The 6316-nt window shown below is 38.6% G+C and overlaps 1 protein-coding gene across 1 annotated transcript in view; it reads left to right on the top strand.

The window, feature by feature from the left end:
* TLE1 (transducin-like enhancer of split 1 (E(sp1) homolog, Drosophila)) overlaps positions 1-6316 on the top strand; it is a gene marked incomplete at its 5' end in the record, with an annotated part of 32225 nt that overhangs the window by 17405 nt on the left and 8504 nt on the right. The window lies entirely within an intron of this gene.

Here is a 6316-nt window from a genome sequence, read left to right on the forward strand (position 1 = left end):
TTGTTCCCAAGAGATTGTTTAGGCTTCTCCTGGTAAGAGGTGCAGCATATAAATTCTCAAATGGTAGTTGTCATATCCCAAAATAGGCATTCATATACCTGTCTCCAAGGAAAAGCTGTTGAAGGCATAGATTGCAAATTCGACTAATCTGTTTACTTGGAGAGAGTTGGGCAGAGAGAATTGTAACAAGTTTTTTGGCACTCTTTTAGAACCTGTTCTTTGTCCCACCACGTTTGGCATTCAGTCCTGTCTTCCTTTTCAACAGAAAGTTGAAGTTAGAGCAGTTCCTGTCTATCTAGGTAACTCACCTAACACCTTGCGCTTACTACTCTGGGTGTTCCTTTTAGTCTTCTTCAGCAATCTAGCATAGTTTAATTTGTTCCTTTTGCAGCTTAGGGAAAAAATTGAGAAACTGTTACTGTTAGGATACTAAATTATAAGACATTGGTGAAAGTTACATTCACACATATATCTGTTTGCCTTAATTTTGAACTTCTGTTAATAGCTAGTGATACATTGTCATGTCAGTCATGCAGACATCCTTACAAGTACATCAGACTGCTGGCAAAAAAGTGCTTATTTTCGTCTACTCTTTTTCCGTAACAGTAGGAAAGTAGCAGACTTAGATTAGGAAGGCCATCCTGAATTATGTTCCCATTATGTTCCAGTTGTCATCCACTATGCTTCTGGGAACAGACTTGGCTATCTGTTGGTGGTGTGAGAAACCTGTTAAATCTTGGATTTACTTAAAAAGCTGGCGGTGTGTTGACAGGATTACTGAAGTGACTGCTCAGTGAGTGGGTGTTGTGTGTCAGATGGTGGTACATTTAAATTTAGTACAGTAAGGAACAGGCTTTGTTCTCAAAACTTTCTCTTATTAAGGGTCAGACTCATTCTTACTGACTTTAGTAGAATATGTCATGCTATATAAATATTTTTGGAGACTGCATAATCCAGTGGCTCTAAGTTTTTACTGTTAAACAGGTGTATTAGTAAGCTTTCAATGGCTTATTCCATTAGTAATGCTGTTAGTTGTAGAAGCTGTGAAAACATACTTTTTATTCAGTCAGAATTTTTTTGTGACTGAGTTCTAGTTGTTGCATTATTCAAGGCACAAAAGCAGTGCGTGTATGCTGGTATGCTTTGTAACCTGGTATTTCATACCTAAATCACAAGTCTATGTGGATTGGGTGTTTTTTTAATAATCTTTCTATTTAGTGTTTTCAGGACTTTATTCTCACTGCTTCATCTACTTTGATACATACTCTGTACTCTCCTATTGATTTTGATGTGTTCTGTAATGTTTTTCTGTGGTTGAGTTACTTGGACCAGTTCAGTTGTTTCCTTTAAGGTCGCTTTTTTGCTTATCTTTATTGTTAAGTGAGGCAAACCTAAAATTCCATAAACTGAGCTGTTATCTTCCCACTGGCAGCTTTAGAACAATCTGTTGTTTTAGTCTTGTTTAGTTATACCTATCTAGGTGCCATCTGCTACCTGTGGCATCTTTGAGTATCTTACCTACATTAGGCAACTCTCCTACACTTTACAAAGTGCAGGGGTTATATAATCACACACTCTATTGGAGTACTCCTGGTTTATCTTCAAAATCTATCTTTTTCGTAGAGTACAATTAAGGTACCACATAGAATTTGTTTTAGGAAATATGTGGAGTTTTAGTCCAAGTCTTATTACAAATGATATAGAATATTTTCAGATTGAACTATTGAATCTACATTCATATATATTTATGAACACTGCTGCACATTTTTATCAATGGTTATGCTTGGACTTTTTTTTCCCCCCTAGACCTGTTTCCAAGAGGAAATTAAGTGCCTTACTTTCCAAATGAATGTGATTTTTGATAGCACTCCATTTTCTTTAACTCCTGTGTATTCTGAGATCTGTTAAGAATAGCTTGATAGAAAAATTAGTCGTCTATCAAGAGTCCTTGCTTATCTGTCTGCTGTTACCAAGGGACTGTTGTCTGGAAAGCTTGTATTTTTGTTACCTTCTTTTATAACTTTATTACATTTAAGTCTTTAGAACCATCTTTTTATATTCCAGAATGTGACTCTTTCAGTTTTTTCAATGAGCTAGTCTTTGTTTGGTAGCACGTTGTTTTGGGTTTTCTTTTAAATTATTCCCTATGAAGCTTTTCAGATTTTTCATATTATTTTGATATGATGTACATACATGTGATCTCATACTAGTGGTTTTCTCTCTTCACTTGTTTGGAGTTCAGCAATTAATTTTATGGACAAGGACTTGATATCTATGTATGTAAGAATGTACATAAAGGATATTTGCATATTCTTGGTTTCGAAGTTCATTCCCATCAGTAGTTTTTTCTTTTCTTAGCAGCTTTTCTGTTGTGTTTTTTCCTTTTTTGGGAGGATTGAGGGTGTCTTTTCCTTCCAGATAGGCTTGAGCCATCACCTAATCAAGAATTATCTTTGACTGAGGGGAGAGGGAGGAAGTAGTAGTTTTTGACATGTATGTTTGCTGTCTCAGTCTTACACTGTTGTTTTTATTACATTTAACTATGCCCTGGACTATATATAGATTCTTGATCTGTTGCTGTAATCAATTTTTTTTGCTTTCCATAGCCTTTCTAGTGAAGATACTTAGCTTTTAGTCTTCTATAGCTGCTAAATTAATGTTCTTGTAGTTTTCTCCTTGATGTGAACTACGCCTTCTAATATCTGGATTGTGCATTGAACACAGATTTTCAAGCTTAGTGGTAAGATTTATGTCCAGTATTGCTTCCCTGGTGCCTGAGATTGTGAATTAATGGTAGCACCAAGGACAAATGTAGTTCTCGGTATTTCTTTCAGATTGTTCTTATCTGAAGCACAAGGTGTTATACACAGACACAAAAAAAAGAGCTGAAAATACATGTTTTATTTATAGTAGGAAAGCGAAATTCTATGTGTCAAATGTTAAATCTTTCAACTTGTAGTTATAAACACAACTTCTTTGTGGTTTTGGAAAGGAATAGTATAGTATTCTAGAACTGCTGAGGGCAAATATAAAAAATATTTTGGTTCTCCTGATCTTCACAAATTTCAGTGAGTACACAATGAGGAATATTTTAAAGAATGGCTAATTGTATTCTATTGGAGAATAACAGGTTGAATTTTCCCCTCCTTGTATCTCTGGATAGAATTATTTGGTGACATGTATGAAGTTAAAGATTTGTTATGTCAGTACAAACATTTTTATCCTTGTTTCTTGGCATTTTGTCCTATATAATGAATGTATAAAATACAGCATATAAAGTCCCCCCTCGCCTTTTTACAGGCCCCCTTCATGTACTGGAAGGCTGCAGTAAGGTTTCCCTGGAGCCTTCACTTCTCCAGGCTAAACAACCTCAACTCTCTCAGTTTGTCCTTGTAGGAGAGGTACTCAAGCCCTCTGATTGTCTTTGTAGCCCTCTTCTGGACCTGCTCCAACAGGACTATGTCCTTCTTGTGTTGGAGGCTCCAGAGCTGGATGCAGTACTCCAGGCGGGGTCTCACAAGAGTGAAGCAGAGGGGAAGAACCACATCACTTAGCCTGCTGCCTGTGCTTCTTTTGCTGTTGCCCGGGATATGATTGGCTTTGCGGGCTGCACTTGCACTTTGTTGGCTCATGTCCAGCTTTTCATCAACCGGCACCTCCATGTCTTTCTGCTCAAGACTACTATCAATCCATACTCTGCCTGGCCTGTATTTGTACTTGGGATTGCCCAACCCCAGTGCAGGACCTTGTACTTGACCTTGTTAAACTTCATGAGGTTGGCATAGGCCCACCTGTCAAACCTGTCAGAAGTTCCTCTGGATGCCATCCTTTCCATCCAGTGTATCAACCATACCATACAGCTTGGTGTTGTCTGTGAAGTTGCTGAGGGCGCACTTAATCCCACTACCCGGGTCACCAACAAAGGTGTTAAACACCACCATTCCCAGTACCAATCCATGAGGAACACCACTCATCCCAGGTCTCCACTTAGACATTGACTGCAACTCTCTGAATGTGACTATCCAGTGAATTCCTTACCCAGTGTGTGGTACATCTATCCAATCCATGTCTCTCCAGTTTGGAGACCAGGATATTGTGTGGGACAGTGTCAAATACTTAGAGGAAGAAGGCTGTGAATGAGACAAAAATCTGTGATTCTCATGAAGGTGAACAGGAGTTTCTGACATATGTTGTCAGTTCTAAAAGATCATCATAAAAGACGAGAAATTCACATTACATTTTTGCAGTGTTACAGAATTCAGATATCGATAGCAATTTGTTGAGGAGAAACAGGGTTAAGGGTAGGCAACAAATGCTTGTCGAGCAACACTTTGAGCTCTAGAGAACACAAGAATTCACTAAGTTTTACTAAATATTGATTCTTTTAAGGTTGGACAACTAAAATGCTTGCCAGTTCGGAAAATTCAGGCCTGTGAATATATTTAGTGCATTAAAAATTGAGTAATTTCTTAATTGCATGCAAGTACCCCTACAGCTGTGCAAGTCTAGCACTGGAAGTACAGTCCTCCCTAGAAGTAGCAGAGTAGACCCTCTATCATGGTGATGTGATGGAGAAGTAGCCAGGGACAACAGCCATTGAGGCATTTGCATTGCTGTCTGCAGTACTGAATTCTTCCCGAGACAAAAGCTTTCTTTGTCCAGGGAGTGTCATTCTTGCAAATGGTGCAAGCTATTGCAAAGCAAAAGGTATGTGTGATGAAAAGGTGATACCGTAGTACCTAGTAGATACAAGTTTGGTGCTGATACACTAGGTATGCTGTCAGTGGTGATGTTAGCGTGACGTGCCACACATCTTAGAGCGAACGGGAGAATTTACTTTTTTTGTATGCTTCTCTTGGCAGGCACAGAGGGATTTGGCAATGTGTGGCCATTTCTTTACATAGCAGATTGCTGATAAACCTGCGCTGTAGCAAAAGCTGTTTTGCTTTGTGAGAAACTATTACTAATCTGTTTGTTAGGCCCTCAAACTCAGTTTTCCTGAGTCCTGACCGCCCAGTCTTGGAAGCAAATGCATGCTCATAATGATTAAAAAAAAAAAAGACTACTCGTATGATCTGTATAACCACACCTTAAACACGGATATGCTGGTAAAATTCTGCATGAATAGAAGTGCACTGAGTCAGTCCCTGGTGTTTAAGTGCAGACGAGTGCCTTACTTCTACAGTATGCATGAAACACTCGAAAAACGTTCCTTATTATCTTCCTCCCACCCCATCTCGGCAAGAACTAAGAAGCTGTGTGTATGCACAGAAGCATTTCAGAACATCAATTATTCAGGTATTTTGAATTGAACAGAACACTTACATTGTAACCTTCCATTAAAAAAAAAAAGGTAATCATGTACAAGTGAATTATTCTTCATAAGCATGCTGGAAAAAATTGCTTAATACTTGCTTAATTGTTTTTCTTCTGTCAATGACAAAAGCAAGGCAGGCTGAGACTTCAAAGTTGTGCAGTTCTGTGTACGCTTACTGCTAACAAGTACTTTGCAACTGACTTCCATCTGGATCCCAGGATGGGGCTCAGCTTTTCAGCCTCTTAAGTACTATGACTCCTCAGTAAGATGATGTACTTGAACCTGAGCGGTTGTTCAGCCTTGAGCAGTCTTGTTGCCAATCCTATTCTGCTTCTTCTTCCATCCTGTGTCTCATCTGTTTAGTGAAGAACTACCTGGAGAAAGTCCTTCTCCTCTTCTCAGCAATGATACAGATTTCTAGTTAAGCCTTTATCATTATTGTCATTCTTCATACAAAAAGAAGAGTAAAAGTCTCCTGGGAAGAAATACGTTTGATATACTATCCATCTTGTATCACGTAAAGGAGTTAACTTCTTTCTTATTTTGCGTTTCCCATACCTGACATTTCCATGACAAAAAAGATATGTCATCCTGCACTCACTCATCCTCCTTTTCTCTGTATTCTCTGAGCAGGCGTTCAGCTCACATGTCCAACTACGAAACGTGAGTGAGGTACAGGAATTGCGTGTTGATGCACTGTTAGTTTATTCTTTCTTTAATAGCAGTTTCTGTTTCAACATTTTTTACCCTTCTGAGAAAATATTGCATGGGGTGACTGTTTCCACTGCTACCCCCTTTATGAAAGAACTGTAATGGTTTGAAAACAAACCAGTGAGAGACTGCAAGTCAGAAATACAATTTAATGAGAAAAAAAAAAAAAAAAAACAAATAAAACAAACTGCCATTTCAATCTCTCCTGCATCCTCTATCCCTGCCTGGTGCAGGATGGCAGCAGTATGACTCTGCTGGTTCCACAGCCGTGCTTCAAACCGGCGCCTT

The sequence above is a fragment of the Merops nubicus genome, unplaced genomic scaffold (genome assembly GCF_000691845.1).
Source record: "Merops nubicus isolate BGI_N331 unplaced genomic scaffold, ASM69184v1 scaffold15781, whole genome shotgun sequence".
Lineage (NCBI taxonomy): Eukaryota > Metazoa > Chordata > Aves > Coraciiformes > Meropidae > Merops > Merops nubicus.